Source organism: Aegilops tauschii, chromosome 3 (genome assembly GCF_002575655.3).
Source record: "Aegilops tauschii subsp. strangulata cultivar AL8/78 chromosome 3, Aet v6.0, whole genome shotgun sequence".
Classification (NCBI taxonomy): domain Eukaryota; kingdom Viridiplantae; phylum Streptophyta; class Magnoliopsida; order Poales; family Poaceae; genus Aegilops; species Aegilops tauschii.
The window spans coordinates 126219381-126238565 of record NC_053037.3 but is presented as its reverse complement, the minus strand read 5'-3'; the positions used below and the strand labels follow the sequence as shown (position 1 = coordinate 126238565).

At 44.1% G+C, this 19185-nt stretch overlaps 1 pseudogene; it reads left to right on the top strand.

Annotated features, from left to right (window-relative positions):
- The first annotated feature begins 2918 nt into the window (after positions 1–2918).
- Positions 2919–5462, top strand: LOC109740120 (uncharacterized; annotated as a pseudogene).
- The last annotated feature ends 13723 nt before the right edge of the window (positions 5463–19185 follow it).

Genomic DNA, 19185 nt, shown 5'->3' with positions numbered 1-19185 from the left:
ATGACTAACCCAATATACGTGATTAATAATGATGTCTCTTGATGACATATCACTATCGTCTTCATGGCCACACCTTGTCGACTATATTATTAGTCATGCTCTATGATGGTGTGTATCCGCTGGTAAGGGGTGGATTTTGATTTTAATAATATGTTGCAGCTCGATGTAATTGGGATGTTTGTTTTCGAGAAGCACAACTGGAGAAATTCAATATGGACGAGTTTGTAGCTAAATGACAATCGACACATACAGATTGTCTAGTTACTTCTCATCAGTTTTCATAACACTGTTGCACTTCTTTCCGATAAAACATTATTGCAAAAATGTGATAGGCCATGTTTAAAAGCAAAAAAGAAAGAATGCTCATTTCCTTTTGGTTTCAAAGAAATTTTGGTTCTAAAAACTCCAAGGAGTTTTGATCCAATTAATCTACTCAAAAAATGTTGGAGTGTTACAAACTATGGTATTAGACGGCGGGATCCCCCCTGGCTAGGCCCACGGTGAGAGATAAGGCTCAGCGGGTCCTCATAGTCGAGCTAGACCATACCATGGCATTCATCTAGCTGAACCGGTTGTGGGGCATTGAAGATAGACGTTACCAACGACACAATAAACCTTAGTTACACCACGACGCCATCAAGATCCTAGTAGTGGCCGAATTTAACTACATCATTCTCTGTCGGATCGCACGGGATTCAATCGGTGATGGTCTTCGGTGGATCAATTCGTACCTAGTCATCATTTTTGTGTTTACAGGTTTGATCCTTCCGATCTAGAACTCTCTCTATCGGTGATGATTCTTACTCTGTTGCGCTGGTCCTGGTCTAAGCACCGGTTTTGCCTGGTCCGAGAGGAAGGGACAATGAAGGCGACACGCCTTCATCTCGCTTTAGCGCTTGTAGTCATTGTTAGATGATTGATGAACATGCTTGTCATTTTTGTTACCTCTGATGTTCTCTGTATTGTTGTGATTGCTTACGAACAGATTGGAAGGTCGTATCAGAAGATGACTTTTTTTCTTCTGGGAAAAAATATGGCTTATTTTTAGTGGAGCAATATGACTTATCCGTTTTTTTGAGGGAAATCTGTTTTTATATAATATAGTGTATTTTTAGAACAATATGACTTATCCGGAAATTCCTATTTGACGCACGTTGCGTCAAACAGTCGAGCAAACGCACAGAGGAGGCGATCGAGTGAGCGATTGGGCCGGCCCATTGGTAGTACGTAGAAGCTTTCGGTTTTGCCAATCTTCTAGAGGGTTCCCAGTGCTTTTTGTCGGTTTTAGGAACTTTCCAGAAGGTTCTTGGCCCAATTTTCCTTTTTCCCTATTCTTTTTGTCTCTGTTTTTTCTGTTACTGTTTCTTTTCTTTTTTCTTTTCCTTTTTCGTTTCTATTTCTTTCCTTTTCCTCTTTCTTTGTTTGCTTTCCTTTTTTCTGTTGCTTTCATTTCAATTTTTAAATTTTTTGTTCTGAATTTCAAATAATGTTATCGTGTTCAAAATTGTGTTCACATTTTTTTAAATGTTCGTGTTTCATAAAATGTTCAGGAACTGCAAAAAATGTTCTTGCTTTCAAAATGTGTTTATAATTTAATAAAATGCTTGTGTCTCAAAAAATGTTCTCATTTTCAAAATTTGTTCAGGATCTTACAAAATGTTCATAGATTCCATAACATATTATTATTTCCTAAATTTTTTCATGATTTCATAAAATAATTTGTGTTTCCATATTTGTTCGTGATTTCATAATATGTTCAGAGATTTCAAAAAATGTTCTCGTCTTCAAAATATGTTCACAATTTTCAATAAATGTTTTGTGTTTCAAAAAATGTCCAGGAATTTCAAAAAAGTTCTCGTTTTCAAATTTTTGTTCACAACGAAAAATGTTCATGTTTCAAAAACTGTTTATGAATTTCAAAAAATGTTCGTATTTTCAACATTTGTTCAGGATTTTAGAAAATGCTCAGATATTTTATTAAATATTATTATTTTCTAAATTTGTTCATGATTTGATAAAAGAATTTGTCTTCCATATTTGTTCATGATTTTCATAATATGTTCGTGTTTCAAAAAATATTCAGGGATTTTCAAAAAATGTTCTCCTCTTCAAAATATGTTCACAATTTTCATTAAATGTTTTATGTTTCAAAAAATGTTTAGGAATTTCAAAAAAAGTTCTCGTTTTCAAATTTTTGTTCACAACTTAAGGAAAATGTCCGTGTTTCAAAAACTGTTTAGGAATTTAAAAAAATGTTTGCGTTTTCAACATTTTGTTCCAAATTTTAAAAAATGTCCCCATGTTCCTAAATTTGTGTTCAAAAATTTTCAAACTGTGTGCAGATGTAAAACATTTTTTTTCTTTTACAAGCAATGTTCAGAAACTTTCAAAATCTGGTGAAATTCTAAATTTTGATCCTGCAATCCAAAAACTAATTTAAGATTTCAATTTTTGTTACCATTTTTTAAAGTGGTTCAAAAAAATTGAACAATCTATACGCTACAGTAAGTAGGACGCTAGAGTGAATATCACGTTATAGTTAAAAACCGTTCATGCTATTACCTGTCACCACCTGTAATAAGGTATACTGGCTAGCAGTACGTGTTTGTTTCTGCGACATCGCGAGTTCGAATCTAGGGAGCGCTATTATTTTTTGCGATTTTCTGTGCTGTATTTGGGCTGGCCCAGTCGGGGACGCTCCTGTGCGTCAGGCCGACTGTTTGCCGCAGTTTGTCTCAAAAAAAAAGACTGTTTGCCGCAGTTAGCGTGGTATCGGACCTCCCGACTTATCCGGCGGCAGTAACTATTTGACACCACGTCTTGCTGATGTCTTCGGCCCAAAGCCCAACTAGACGAGAAGTTGATCCGTCCTAAACTTCCCTATACTTCCCGTTTCGTTGGCCCAGAAAGCGCAAAGCCTCTCTTCCCCTCACCCCCCACAGGATCCCTCCCGGACAGAAACGCAGCAAGGCCGACTACCTTCCACGGTTCCACCGCCGCTTCGACACTAGGGTTCAGCCGTTACATCGTCGGCGGGGCCTGGCCCGCCGCCGCCGGAGATGGGCGTCGTGGAGGTTGCGAAGAAGGTCGACGCCCTCAAGGCCGAGCTCGCCGCCAAGTCATCCCGCATCGCCGACCTGGAGGCTAGGGTCTCGCTCCTCGAAGCCGAGAACGCGCGCTTGAGGAAGGCCATGTCTGAGGCAGAAAGGGTCCAACCTTTGGTCGATTGGAGGAGGGTCTCGGCGGAAACAAGCAAAAGTCAGCGGACATCGCGGGCGGGCATGTGATGAATGATGTCATAGAGGTCAGCGACGGCGAGGAAGAGGGGATGGCCGTGGATGTCAACAACGGGGAGAGCGGGGAGGAGGGCGTTCCTCCGGTCCCGACTCCTAGCAAGTGTGCGGTGCGGGTGGTGACCGGCAAGAGGGGTGTTGCAGACGAGATTAAGGACTCCGATGGAGGTGGTGGACGGGACCATGGGAGCGTTTGCTGTGATGGCAATGTGATTCTGGACGACGATGATGTTTTGATCACGCCGCGAGGCAAGAAGCACGCAGCGGCACGGGTAATCAGCGACAGTGAGAGCGAGGATGAAGATGAGAAGGTGGGTGTTAGAAGCAGCAGGAAGCGTGCGTTGCGTGGAGTCAGTGACAGTGAGAGTGAAGATGGCAGTGAGGGTGTTCCTGTGGTGAATCAAAAACCTGTTTCACCTCTAGTTACGACAGGGGTTGAGAGTGAGGATGACGATGGTGAATTATGTCAGATGGAGGGGCGTTCTACTCCGGCAACAAGGCGCTTGGCTCGGTTAACTAAAGGTCAATCAAAGAGAATGCGACCTACACGTCGGGAACTTGAGTTTATTGAACCCAAGAATCATGAAGAGAGCGAGGATGATTCAGAAGAGGATGATAATTTGGAAAATTTTATAGTAGATGATTCAGATTGTTCAGAAAACTCTGCTGATTCTGTTGAAGAATCCTCTGCTGGACCAGAAGAGTCTGACAACGAGGAAACTTATAAAGAGCTTATGGATAGGATACGCGGCAAAAGGAATGCCAAGAATAAGGATTGGAAGATTGAGCTAGAGATGCTATCAGCATTTGATGAATACCCTGAACTTCGCCTGAAAGCTGTTTGTGCCCTCTATCGAAAGCAGACCCAGGAAGAACAGGCAGGAAAATTTACTATCATGCACAACAAAAAAGGATACCAGATAGACGCCCGAAGGTAATACCTACTACTAAGGGTAATTAATTTGTGTATATGCGTTGTGAGTACCCCTTTTCCTTGCACTTTAATCGACAGTTCTGCACACAGTTGTATCACCATTTATGTACTACAGTCTACATTTGCTATTTTGTCCTGACATCATTGGGACTGTTCATTGTCTGCATAGCATTTTGTTTGTATCATTGGGTTCATTTCTACACAGTTGTATGACAGCTTGGCCTTGTCCTCAACAAGAACTTTAATCTAGACATTCTTGTATAGTAAATATTTTGTCTTTACTCTTTAAGGGAAGAAGAGATTTTCTATCATTGGGTTGACAGATACTGCATTGACTTGACCATGTGTTGTACTGATCTTGATGTTCAGTTCTATTTGTAAAGTACCTCTCTTTTCCATGTATAATGCAGGGCTTCTCAGACTAATAGGTGTAGTTTTATTTGCAAAATACCTCTCTTTCCTGTGTAGAAATCTAGGCCACATGGGTGTAGGTTTAACTGTCAACATGTCAAGCTCAGTTTTTAGGTACCGTTCATTCTGATGCTCAAGTTTAGCTTTTGTTCTATTTGGTTATGCCGTTATGGCATCATAAACACATACACAATTTTGTTTGCCACGTATGAATAAGTAACACACACCACTAGCATAGGTAATATTTTCTTTTGCTTTCATTTTTCAGCATATTACTTCAGTCATTGAGGAAGAGATCAAGAACTAGCATTGAAGTCGGGGTTTCTGTTTGTCTTACCCTGCAAGTTGTTTTCTGTGTTTAGGGGTTCCCACATAGCGCAGTTTCTTCTGGATGGTGATGCTGCTGGGCCGCTTAAGAAGACTGCACAAGACTTGGAAAATTACGACCGGTATGCTCTTGAGTTCTGTCACAAGATGGCTTTACATTACTCGAAGCAGTTCTTTGCAATATATCAGAATAAGGAGGACCCCTACTTTCCATGACTCTGGTGTCAGTTATCACTTACTTCATATGTTGACCTTTCTGTGACCCTTGTACCTCCCCAATCAGTCAGTCAGAGTCTTTTGTATATATGGGTTTAGTTTTGTGTCTTAAGTAATCTGTAGTTAGGGCATGCTAAAGTTAGTTTATCACTAGGATGCACGCTGTTAAGTGAAGCACGTGTCTGACAGGGTCTATGTTGTTTAGCTGAACTGCTTGTGCTCCCTGTAATATCCCTGCATAGTAAATCTATCTCTATCCTTGAGATGTTACCCAAGGAGTTGTTCTGTATTGTTCAATTGCTTTGTTCATGGAGTCAGAATGTCACTATTTCTCTCCTGCGCGTGCGCTTCAATAATGAATGGAAGGTTGGCACGAAGTGGAAATTGTGCAGCTTCAACATACACTTTGAATTTCCGGACCACATTCTTCATGCCTCTTCCGCAGCAGTTCTTCTCAAAGAGATTTGTTCATTTGTATCACCTGAAGCCACAAGAGCTTGACGATCGGGTTGAAGCACTCTGCTTAGGTAATCACGTGGAGAACTTAGATCGATACAGGAAGTATTCTATTTATGATTTAGCTGTAGTCACTGAAAGTGCTAGTTATCGACTAGGGGGGGGTGTGAATAGACGATTTTTATGAAAGTCTTCAAAACATGGGAGTTTTGAAGACAAACAATAGAAATGAACCTATTGACATGCAGCGGAAGGTAGACTACATTAGACAAGCCATAGTCAAGCAAGTAATGAAGCTAAAGCACGAAGACTATTAGCAGCTAGGTAGTATGAATTAAGATGGAAGATAGTATGAAGCCAAACAACAATAGTCGTCACACACTGAAGTCAAACAGATAAGACAAGTAAGCAAAAGACTTCACGAAGACAAACTGAAAATAAGTGAAGGGAGAGATAGAACCAGTTGCTTGGTGAAGACAAAGGATTTGTTGGACCAGTTCCAGTTGCTGTGACAACTGTACGTCTGGTTAGGGAGGCTGAGATTCAACTCAGAAGACCGCGTCTTCACCTTAGTCCTCGCCCAATCACTCTGGTAAGTCTTCAAGGTAGAATTCCAAACCTTCACAGATTTCGTTCACCGGCAATCCACAATGCCTCTTGGATGCTCAGAACGCGACGCCGAACCGGCTGGAGGATTCACAGTCCTCAAGTGTAACAAGTCTTCAGGTCACGCAGACAGAAAGACTTCAGTGATGCCTAACACTCTTTGGCTCTGGGTGTTTTGGGCTTTGTCCTCGCAAGCATTTCTCTCTCTCAAAAGCTTTGAGGTGGGTTGCTCTCAAACGACAAAAGCCGTGCACTAACTCTGAGCAGCCACCAATTTATGGTGTATGGGGTGTGCTATTTATAGCCACTAGGCAACCCGACCTGATTTGTCCAAAATGACCCTGGGTCACTAAGGAACTGACACGTGTTCCAACGGTCAGATTTCAAACACACGCGACAGCTTGACTTGGGCTACAAGTAAAGCTGGCTCATCCAGCTCTGGATAAGATTTGCTCTCATTGTCTTCGCTCGAAGACATAGGATTTGGTTGAGCATCACTTCAGTCACTCTGACTTTATTCACTTGGACCCCACTTAACAGTACGGTGGTTTCTATGACTCAACAAAGAAGAAAAGGAAACTACGAAACAACTATGTCTTTGTACTCCATAGTCTTCACGTGAATGTCTTCTCGAGTCATAGTCTTCATTGTGAATGACTTCACATACCACCATTGTCTTCAATGTCTTCACACATTTTTAGGGATCATCTCCGGTGGGTAAACCGAATCAATGAGGGACTACTACCTGTGTTATCCTGCAATTCTCACAAACACATTAGTCTCTCAACCAGGTTTGTCGTCAATACTCCAAAACCAACTAGGGGTGGCACTAGATGCACTTACAATCTCCCCCTTTTTGGTAATTGATGACAAACTGGTTGAAGTTTTCAACGGGGATAAAAGTACGTGAAATTGTAAAGGATTAAGATATTGTCTTCATAAGTAGTAAAAGGCTCCCCCTGAAGATGTGCATATAAGTATTTTGCTTTTGAATGCAAATGCACATGGCAGGTTGTACTTGTGGAGATCCTCTTTAACTAATGAAGACAATTCATCATGCATGAAAGGATATAACGAAGGTAATGACATGCATAATGAAAAATGGACGTCTGCGAAATGTCTTCGTGCGGGATTTATCATCGCACATGCGGAATTTATCATCGCATCACATAGTTGGCAGAAAGAGGTAGCAGACGACCATCAAGTTTAAGTGTTACAACTCAAAGAACCAAATGTATCAAAAGCGAGAGTTGTAAACACTTGGCAAAATATAAAGCAACCACCCATAAGGACCCGCTTGAAGACTATCAACAACTCATATGCTTCTCCCCCTTTTGTCAGTAAGGACCAAAAAGGTTTGAAGACATAGAGCCTCTAGTTCCCATGAGGAGTAGGTGAAGTAGCAGGGTCGTCGTTGAGGTTCGGTGGTGCAGAAGAACTTGGTGCAGTGTCAATGCGCGGCGACGTTGTAGTTGGCGAAGTAGCATCATCTTCATCATCGATGACTCTTGCATTGACAGTTGCCGCAGAGGAGGAGTACTCAGAATCTTCAAGTGAGGGAGTTCGACGCAAAATAGCATTCCTGGGAGGAGTGGAATCAAATTTGAATCTCTCTGTGAAGCCATCTTGTTGAAGATCATCTTCAGAGCTTATCAGTGTCAGGCCCTTCCACGTTCGTCGACAAGTTTCATGAGTGACAAATGCATTCTTGGTGGCAAGATTGCGAATGCGATTAACATCCACCAAGAGGCTTTGCATCTGACGCTTCAGCCAGTCGTGATGCTTATCCTGTTTTTGATGCAGGGCAACGAGAAGCTCTTGGTCATTGAGAACACGAGAACGCTTCCGAGGCCTTTGAACAATTGTGCTTTCAGTGGCTTCAGTATGGGCACGATGAGGGGCACGTGTATTGCTAGCCAAAGGATAAACACGAGTAGCAGCCAGAACTCCTTTAATGGGTTGAGTGAAACTCTGATGATCAACGTTCTGAAGATATATTGGCTCCTTAGCAGGCTCTGGGTATATGGCTTTGACAGACATATCAACCTCTGGTAAGAAAATAATGTGGTTGCGCGCAGAGGGTTGATAATTGACAGCAGAGTGAAGCTTGATGAGGCGCATTACTCATGGAGCATAAAACTTCAGACCAAATAAATCAGAGCCAGATGCAACCAATTGCCTGATGAAGAAGTCTTGAGCATTGAAGCTGATGCCATTGAAGATAGAGAAAACCAATGTCTTCATTGCTCCTTCAAGCTTCGCTGTAGGAGAATGTCCTTTGACAGGCCATAGAGTTCGCCTGATGATATGATAAATAGTACGGGGCAGATACTCTAGGTCTTCAACAAAGAATTCTTTTGGATATTCAGCGTCGCAGGGCAGTGGCTTCATCATGCTCAACATTTGGCTCATGTTTGGCTCAGGCTTCTAGAAGATGCTCTCCAAAGCATTGCGGTGAAGCTGACAACCAGGCTCAAAGAGTTCACCTGGAGTGGGGCAGGCCAGTGAGCTCAATAATATCAAAAGCTTTGGCTTCGTGATGTACATTGCCTATCATCTACTCAAGGACCCATGTCTTCGGATCCCTGTTGTATCCGCGAATGTGGAGGGTGGCATAGAATTGTAGCAGAAGCTCTTCGTTCCAGTGCTCTTTATCAGTCACAAATTGGAGAAGGCCAGCATCTCTGAAACAGTCAAGTGCTTCTTCCAAGCAGGGCAGGCCAGCAATAGCTTCGCAATCTAGACGCATATAGGGAAAGATGCGCCCTTGATCATAAAGCACACATGAATAGTAACTGCGTTGCTGATAGCTCCAGAACCGATCAGATGAAATTCTTGGTTTCGAGTATGGGTTCTTGTCGCTGTCAAAGAAGGTGTTGTGTGCAATGAAGCCATTCACATTAAACAATCCTGGTGAAGTTGCTGTACCTGGAAACCTAGGCAGCCGCGGTTTTGGCTTCTGGACTTGAGGCCTGTGCTCCACATGATAATCAAATTGAGGTCCGGGAGTAGGAGGAGGAACCAGAATAGGCCAGCGAACCATGACAGGTTGGCCGCGATCAAATGCCAGCTCAATAGTGTGTGGCCTTGGAGGTGGTATAGGAGCATCGGCATTGACATGAGCTGCTAGTGGTACAATGGCTTCCGGTGCAATATTGACTTCAGGTGCATTAGAAGCTTCAGGCTCATTCACTTCTGGTGCCACATTAACTTCAGGCGCCACATTTGCTTCAGCCATGACAACGTCATTGGCTTCAGTATTGATGTTGGTGGCCGCCTCAGTATTATCAACCTCCACTTGAGTAGCTGGAGGGTCGGACACGTTCTCATCGAGAACAACTTCTTGGTTGGTAGGTGGTGTGGCAACACGCTCTTCTTCCTCACAGGTTTCTTGTTGTTCTGTGGCTGATGCAGCCGGTGTATCTTCAGCAGCTTTGGCTTCAGATTCTGAGACGTTCGCAGTTGGAGTGGCTTCAGGAAACACTTGTCGTGCCACCGAGTTGTGGTGCTCATCTCCTTCTGGAACGCTCGACAGAGCGACTTGTGGCCTTGGTCCTTTGCGAAGCCTACGAAATGCGGGCGACGCCTTTGGAGAGGCAGTTGGCTGGACCACATAGTCATCATCATCAAGCACCGGAGTGGTGACTTGAGGTGGGGGAGTACTTGGTGAGTCATCTTGACGAGGGGTGTCTTGAGGGTGATCAGCCCATGAATCATCCTGAGCAATTGGCGTCAAAGGACGACCAATGCTGATGAGTTCGCTGTTCGTGAGAACAGGCAATGATACCGTTTGGTGCTCAATCTGAGGAAGGACTTCATCATCATTTACATTGTCTTGGGGACCAATGTCTTCAGCTGCGGTGTGGTCAACAACTGGAATGTCTTCAGCTTCAGGAGCCTCTGTGGTAGCAGGCTCATGAACTATCAACTGACGCTCTCGGTGTTCGGATGCAGGACGAGCATCTGAGATTGGCTCGACGACAAGGGGCTCTGTGGGAGCAGCCCGATCTTTCTTCTTTGTCTTTCTCTTCTTGGTCGGTGGAGCATCGTTAGTGGTGTTCTTTTTCTTGCGCTTTCGGGCTTCGGCTTCGGCTGCCCTTGTTTTCTTAAGTTCTGAAGCTACTGTGGGGACCTTAGGCTTCACGCCTGTCATGCTGGCGGGGAAGACAATGCGAGGTTCCTCCCGCCTGGATGCTTCAGCTGGGGCCATAGTAGGCTTCTTCTTGGCAGCCATCTTGGGGTCAATGCCTGGATGCCCAAGAGCCTTGCGCTTCTTAGCTTCATTGTGAGCTTGAACACATTTGGCAGCGAGGTGTTTCATTCGCTCTCTTGAACCTTTTGCTTGTTCCTGTTTCTTGTGAAACGCCTCCTTGATGTCATGTAGCATCTGTTTGAATCTTTGAACATCAGCTACGCTGAGCTTGGCCATGTGCTTCTTGAACTGAGCCTTTTCATAGTCAATTTTGTTCTTCAATTCAACAATCTTCTAGGCCAGAGCCAGCTCATGAGCAATGGCTCCATGGAAGGAGACTCTGATGCCAATTGGAAGCTGAAGATCATCGATGCTGAGGTTCGGATTTTCAAACCACTCATCAATGAAGTTATTCAATATGTCCACGTCAAAGAGGGGCAAATCGTTGAAGATTTCCGCCTCTTGCTTGCTCTTTATCAGCAGCTCGAGAGCATCGTCGCCAAGATCTTCATCACTTGACAGATCAATGGCTTCAGTCTCGTTCCTCAGAACAGCAGCAGGGGTCAGTGCTTGACTAGAACTTTGGATGGGCTTCTTCTTCTTCTTGGTCTTCTTAGAGATGCGAGATTGATCTTCAGACTGCACACTGGCTTCAGGAGGTGCAGTGGCCAGAGGCTTCGCACGCGAAGCTTTAGGTGTAGCTGTGGGCTTTGAAGCCTTTGGTTTCTTCTGCTTCTGTGGCTTGGGTGGAGCAGGCGCTTCATCAGAATCAGCGTCGTCTGCAGAGTGCTCCACGGCTGCCCCCTGAACAGCAATGTGTGTGATGAGACCTTCAAGGTTGTAGAAGGGCCCAACGACATTAGGTTCAGCATCACGTGTGCCATCGGCCCGAGGAGCAGATGGACTGGGGTTGAAGTCCAATCCCAGTGACTTCTTGTTCTCTTTGGCCGATGCCTTTGCAGTCTGGAAGTTTCGCTTGAAAAGATTGTCGTCTCGACACCAAAGCAATGACGATGGGTCGGCATTGGCAGGCTGTGGTCCACGTACCATACAGGGATAGAAACCCTGAGCAATAGCTTCAACTCTGTTCTTGGGTTGAAGATTTCGAAAGAGAATATCACCCCCACGGACACTTGATGGCATTTTTCTCAGCATACTCCTGGATCACGAACCTGTATTTGAACCATTGTTCGGCCCAATATCTCTGAATCCATTGGATTCGAGTTTTGCGCTGATGGTAATCCTCTTCAAGATCTGTCTTGTACAGCTCATAGAGATCTGGTGGCAAATCCCTTAAAGTGCCCCCACGGCGCTGTCTGCCGCCCTTTCTTACTGTCTTTTCTATGGCCATGTAGTTCAAACTGAATGGCTTCAAAACTTACAAAGGCTTCCGTCTGCTGGTCAGACAAGAACTGGCTTCTGGAGAATTGATGTGATGCTGTAAGAACTCTGCAAATAAATGCAGACTATGAGAACCAAGGGATTCTCCCACGGACATGTACCTGTGACAACATTAGAGATGCGAGGGAAGGGGAAGAGGTCATATGCATTCTCAGAAGATTTTGAAGATAAATCAGTTTTGAAGACATTGACCTCATAGTGCGAAGACATTCACTTATATGTTGAGAGTTGGTTCCAGATTTGTACGAATCCAAGAATAGGTATAAGTGAGGAATCTAACTACGTGTGAAGCATAAGTGAATATACTAGGCATGTTATGAGATGCAGAACAGGATAGATCTAAATTTGTAGCCACAGAAACCACTTTTGGTGGAGAAGGATGAAACTATCGGATCAAAAAAGCAGTAAAAGTAAGCTTTAATTACCACACGAAGAACTGCTAGACGGAGAAGAGAGGAGGCCGAACAGTTCGATCTTCCGTGCCCTAACTTGGCGACGGAGGACACCTACGGCGGCGGCGGAGAAAACGAGGTCCCCGGCCGGCGTGAGGACGGCATCGGTGAGGTCGCGACAGCTAAGCGCTTCTTCGCCGGCGTCGTCGGGAGCTAGCGGTGGCGCTAGGGTTTATGCGAGGTGGAGAGGTGGAAGAAGTATTTTAACCGCGATGAGATGTGTATTTATAAGGAAAGGGACAACACAGCGCAATTACGCAGGTGCCCCTGGCGGTTCACATCTGAGGGACACGTGGCGAACATGCAACACATTGGAAGTTATTCCATGTTCCCACGCACGCCTGGACTGTCGGGTGGTCGTTCCGGCTTCTCCGGGTTTCAGGCAATAAGGATTTAGCATTAAAAACAGATGTAACTTTTGTCTCTGTATCTTCTGCTGACAAGGACGCAGAGAAGACATTCAACGGTTTCAATAAAATGCATATGATTTGGATAGATAGAATTTGAGGTAGAAGCATAGAAGAGGTTAGGGTCCGATCACATTCACTTAGACCAAAAGATTCAAGCATGAAGACATAGCTATAAGTGAATGCTGTAGAGGACAGAACACAAATATATGTATATAAGAGTAAGACCAAATCAACAAAGTGAAGATCAACATGAAGACAAATCAATGTTGAAGATAAATCAAATGCGAAGACTTAGCAAATGCAACGCCAAAAAAACACTCCAAACAAAAGTTTGGTGGTGGCGTTACCCACCGTATAGGAAGTATTAGACCCAGACACGGCGCACAATTATCGTGGCGCTCCAAAGTCAAATTCTGCATTAATGTATTCACACATAGAGTGTATGTCTTCATTGATTGAAGATATACATTACTTCGTGTGTTGCACATCTAAGTCATCAACATGCATAAGTGTTAGGAGGTGTGCCTAATCACAGTACATTTGAGGATTCCAAGATATTTAGCTCACACCGCAACTTGCAAAACCTTTTTTCATCCAAAGGCTTTGTGAAGATATCAGCCAATTGCTCTTCAGCGTTGACGTGAATGATATCAATATCTTCCTTCATGACATGATCTCTGAGAAAGTGCTGACGAATTTCAATGTGCTTTGTCTTCGAGTGCTGAACTGGGTTGTTGGCGATCTTGATAGCGCTTTCATTGTCGCAATAGAGTGGTACTTGCTGCAGATGGATGCCATAGTCCTTGAGAGTTTGCTTCATCCATAGAAGCTGAGCGCAGCAAGATCCAGCAGCAATGTATTCAGATTCAACAGTGGAGAGAGACAGTTCTGCGTCTTTGAAGACCAACAGACAAGTGATCGACCCAGAAAGTGACATGTGCCTGATGTAGACTTGCGATCCATCTTGTCACCAGCATAATCGGCATCCGAGAATACAACTAGATCAAACTCTGAGCCCTTTGGATACCATAATCCTAGTGTTGGGGTGTAAGCCAAATATCGAAGAATTCGCTTCACAGCTAAGTGATGCGATTCCTTTGGTGCCGCTTGGAATCGGGCACACATGCAAACACTAAGCATGATATCTGGCCTAGATGCACATAAATAAAGTAAAGAACCAATCATGGAGCGGTATACCTTTTGATCGAACTCTTTACCATTGGCGTCAGGACCCAGATGACTTTTGGTTGGCATTGGTGTCGTGTAACCTTTGCAATCTTGCATTCCAAACTTCTTCAGGCAGTCTTTAAGGTATTTCTCTTGAGATATGAAGATGCCGTTGCTTTGCTGACGAATTTGAAGACCTAGGAAGAACTTCAGCTCACCCATCATGGACATCTGATATTGCTCTTGCATCATGTGTCCAAACTCATCACTGTATTTCTGGTTAGTGCAGCCGAAGATAATGTCATCCATATAGATTTGGCACACTAACAGTTCACCATCATATGTCTTCGTGAAGAGAGTGGGATCCAGGGAACCAGGTTTGAAGCCTTTGCTCTTCAGGAAGTCTTTGAGTGTGTCATACCAAGCACGAGGGGCTTGTTTGAGGCCATACAGTGCCTTGTTGAGCTTGTATACCATATCAGGATGTTTTGGATCTTCAAAGCCAGGTGGTTGTGCAACATACACTTCTTCTTCAACCTTGCCGTTGAGAAAGGCACTCTTCACATTCATTTGATACAGAAGGATTGTGATGGTTGGCATAGGCCAGCAGTATGCGAATGGCTTCAAGCCTAGCCACGGGAGCAAATGTTTCATCGAAGCCAATCCCTTCAACTTGAGTGTATCCTTGAGCAACAAGACGAGCCTTGTTTCTGACAACTTGACCATGCTCATCTTGCTTGTTGTGATATATCCATTTGGTGCCTATGATGTAGTGCTTTCGAGGGTCAGGACGCTTGACCAATTCCCACACAATGTTCAGCTTGAACTGTTGAAGCTTTTCTTGCATAGCTTGAATTCATTCAAATTCCATGAAGACTTCAACAACTTTCTTGGGTTCAGATATTGAGACAAATGCAAAGTGCCCACAGAAATTTGCTAGCTGTGTTGCTCTTGAACGAGTGAGTGGACCAGGTGCATTGATGCTATCGATTATCTTTTCAATTTCCACTTCATTAGCAACACGAGGATGAACTGGACGAAGATTTTGCTCTTGCTGATAATTGTTTTCATTTTGAGCATTGTCTTCAGGCTGAGCATTGTCTTCAGGTTGATTACGTGCAGAAATGATAAGTTCCTCTTCAGCCTGAGCTTCAGACGGTATGATGTCTCCAGTTCCCATGAGCTTGATGGATTCACTAGGTGGAACTTCATCTAGCACATTTGGCAGGTGCTCTCTTTGCGAGCCGTTAGTCTCATCGAACCGCACATCCACAGTTTCAACCACTTTATAGTGAAAGAGGTTGAAGACTCTATAGGAGTGCGAATCCTTTCCATAACCAAGCATAAAACCTTCATGTGCTTTCGGTGCAAATTTTGAAGTGTGATGTGGATCCTTGATCCAGCACCTAGCACCAAATACTCTGAAGTAACTGACGTTTGGCTTCTTACCAGTTAGGAGCTCATAGGATGTCTTCTTTAGAAGCTTGTGAAGATAAACTCGGTTGATGACATGGCATGCAGTATCAATGGCTTCGGGCCAGAACTTTCTTAGAGTCTTGTATTCATCAAGCATCGTCCGAGCCATCTCAATGAGTGTTCTGTTCTTGCGCTCCATGATGCCATTCTGCTGAGGTGTGTACGGAGCTGAGAACTCATGAGTGATGCCCAATGTATCCAGGTAAAGGTCGAGGCCGGTGTTCTTGAACTCTGTGCCGTTGTCACTTCTGATATGCTTGATCTTGACGCCATAGTTCGTCATGGCACGATTTGCGAAGCGTCTGAAGACATCTTGCACTTCATTCTTGTAAAGGATTATATGCACCCATGTATATCTTGAATAATCATCAACTATGACGAAACCATAGAGGCAAGCAGTAGTAGTGAGAGTTGAGTAGTGAGTAGGTCCAAAGAGATCCATGTGAAGCAGCTTCAAGGGTTGAGATGTCGTCATGATTGTCTTTGAGGGATGCTTGGCCCTCGTCATCTTTCCAGCTTCACAGGCACCACACAGATGATCTTTCTTGAACTTGACGCCCTCGATGCCTACGACGTGTTTCTTCTTCGCGAGAGTGTGCAAGTTCCTCATGCCAACATGCCCTAGCCTCCGATGCCAGAGCCAGCACTCTGAAGCTTTTGCTAGAAGACATACGGCCAACTGTGGTCCTGCTGAGAAGTCTACCATGTACAAATCATCTTTCTGGTACCCTTCAAAGACTAGAGACTTGTCAGATTCCATTAGAACAAGGCAAGATATTTTCCAAATATCACAATCATGTTCAAATCACAAAGCATTGAGCCAGACATTAAGTTGAAACCAAGGGATTCAACAAGCATCACTTTATCCATGTGCTGATCCTTTGAGATTGCAACTCTACCTAGACCCAATACCTTGCTTTTACCAGTGTCAGCAAATGTGATGTGACTCTTGTCAGATGGACGTAAGGTTGAGTCCATGAGAAGACTTCGGTCACCAGTCATGTGATTAGTGCATCCACTGTCCATAATCCATTCTGAAGCATGAGGTGTCATACCCTACAGTACGGTTAGGGGGATAGGCTTCACCAAGAGTATTGTGAAGCATAAACATTTGACGCGCAAGAGGATTATCAAAGCTCAGATCAAGGTTAGGACTGATAGGATGATTGGCAAGCGATTCAAGAACAAAATACATAGTAAGACCATTTGGGCATTTAATCTTGCGCCCCACAAGATGTTTTAGGTCCCCAGCAAAAGAATCGGACGCCTTTGATTTCCGACTGGAGATCTTTCCCTGCAAAAGAAAGTTAATTTTTCTTAACCACCCACATTTTCAGGGGTGGCTTAGAAGCAATGAGTCTAAGTGCAGCATCTGAGAACTTTGGCTTTGGAGCCCTAGCAAATAGCCTTGCAGGAGGTGAATAATACTCATAGGAATAAGCAAACAAGTTCTTAGTCTTATGAACATAGCGGTTTGATGATACGCGCTCATATTCATAAGTTTGAGTGTGATTTCCCTGCAAAACATTGGCGTTAGGGTGACTCAGGTGAGTCCTCTGTCTGTATGAAGCCTTTTGACCATATGAAGCCTTTGGTCTGGGGTTTGTCTTCTTCCCTTGTGGTGTCATGATGACATTCACAGGAAGATTCTCAAGACACCTTTTGGGCACCCAAATCTTCTTCATAGGTGGTCCATTCCTGTAGTTAGTACCAATATACCTGGCAAACACTTCACCCTTCTGATTCTTAAACAGTTTATAGTTTGCATCAAAGGATTCATCAATGATAATAGGGTTAGCACAAGTGAAGCTAGATAAGGTGGATGGATCCACTGAAGGTCCCTTTGCAGCAACCCATATGGTTTTGGGGTACTGCTCAGGCTTCCAGTAAGAACCATCAACATTCATTTTCCTCTCGAACCCAACACCCTCTTTTCTAGGGTTTCGGTTCAAAATCTGCTTTTTGAGGACATCACATAGTGTCTTATGCCCTTTGAGACTTTTATACATCCCAGTCTCAAGCAATGTCTTCAACCTAGCATTTTCATCAGCAATAGTAGTGGCATCCTCAACAGAGGGGTTAGTAACCACATCAGCAGTTGACGATATTGTGAAAGTAGCAGCAGTAGAACATTCAGCAACAGAAGTAGCGTTATCACGCTCAAGGCATTTTAGACATGGTGGTTCAAATCCTTCCTGAGCGGGACTGATCTGTTGAGCGCGAAGTGACTCGTTCTCTTTTTGAAGATCTTCATGAACTGCTCTCAATTTCTTAAGTTCTTGCTTCCTTTGAAGATAATCATAGGAAAGCTCTTCATGAGTTGTTGAAAGCGTTTCATGACGACTTTCAAGTTCCTCGTACTTAACATGAAGATTTTTTATGTCTTCAATTAAGGACTGAGATCGGGTCATTTCCGCGTCCAACAGGTCATTGCTTTTGTCTAGCAGTTTTTGAATATGTTCCATAGCTTTCTGTTGTTCAGTTGCAATTTTAGCAAGTGTTTTGTAGCTGGGTTTGGATTCACAGTGAGAGTCATCTTCACTTGATGTTTGAAAGTAAGCATCGCGTGAGTTTACCTTGGCACCACGTGCCATGACGCAGTAGGTGGGGGCAGAGTCGTCCTTGTCATTAGCATCAGCATTGGTGACGGAGCCATTGTCTTCAGTGTTGAAGATGGACTTGGCAACGTAGGCTGTGGCTAGAGCCAGACTTGCAACGCCAGAGTCGAACTCCTCCTCAGACTCCACCTCTGCCTCCTCAGAAGCAGACTCCTCATCTGAATCTATCTCTTTGCCAACAAAATCACGAGCTTTGACAGATGAGCTCTTCTTATGTGATGAAGACTTGGAAGAAGACTTTGAGGATTTCTTCTTCTTCTTGTCATCAGAATCGTATTCTTTGCTCTTCTTCTTCTTCTTGTTCTCATTGTCCCATTGTGGACACTCAGAGATGTAGTGACCAGGTTTCTTGCACTTGCGGCATGTTCTCTTCTTGTGGTCATGAGTGGAAGCTTCATCATTTCTCGAGCTGGATCTTGAAGACTTTCTGAAGCCTTTCTTCTTGGTGAATTTCTGGAACTTCTTCACAAGCATAACAAGCTCCTTTCCAATGTCTTCAGGATCCCCAGAACTGCAGTCAGATTCTTCTTCAGATGAGGAAGCAGCTTTTGCCTTCAAAGCGCGAGTACGTCCATAGTTGGGACCATAGATGTCTCTTTTCTCAGATAGCTGAAACTCATGTGTGTTGAGCCTCTCAAGTATGTCAGACGGGTCGAGTGTCTTGAAGTCAGGGCGTTCTTGAATCATCAGGGCTATTGTATCAAATGAGCTGTCAAGGGATCTCAGGAGTGTCTTGACGATTTCATGCTTGGTGATCTCAGTAGCGCCGAGTGCATGAAGCTCATTGGTGATATCAGTGAGGCGATCAAACGTGAGCTGGACATTCTCATTGTCATTGTTTTGAAGCGGTTGAAGAGGTTGCGAAGGACACTGATCCTTTGATCTCTCTGGGTTGAGACGCCTTTGTTGACCTTGGAGAGCCAGTCCCAGACTAGCTTCGAAGTTTCCAGAGCACTCACACGGCCATACTGTCCTTTGGTTAGATGACCGCGGATGATGTTCTTCGCAGTAGAATCCAGTTGAATGAACTTCTTGACATCAGCAGGAGCGACGCCTTCACCGCCCTTGGGAACGCCATTCTTGACGACGTACCAAAGGTCGACATCAATGGCTTCAAGATGCATGCGCATCTTATTTTCCCAGTAGGGGTAATCAGTGCCATTGAAGACAGGGCACGCATCGGAGACTTTGATTATCCCTGCAGTCGACATAGCTAAAACTCCAGG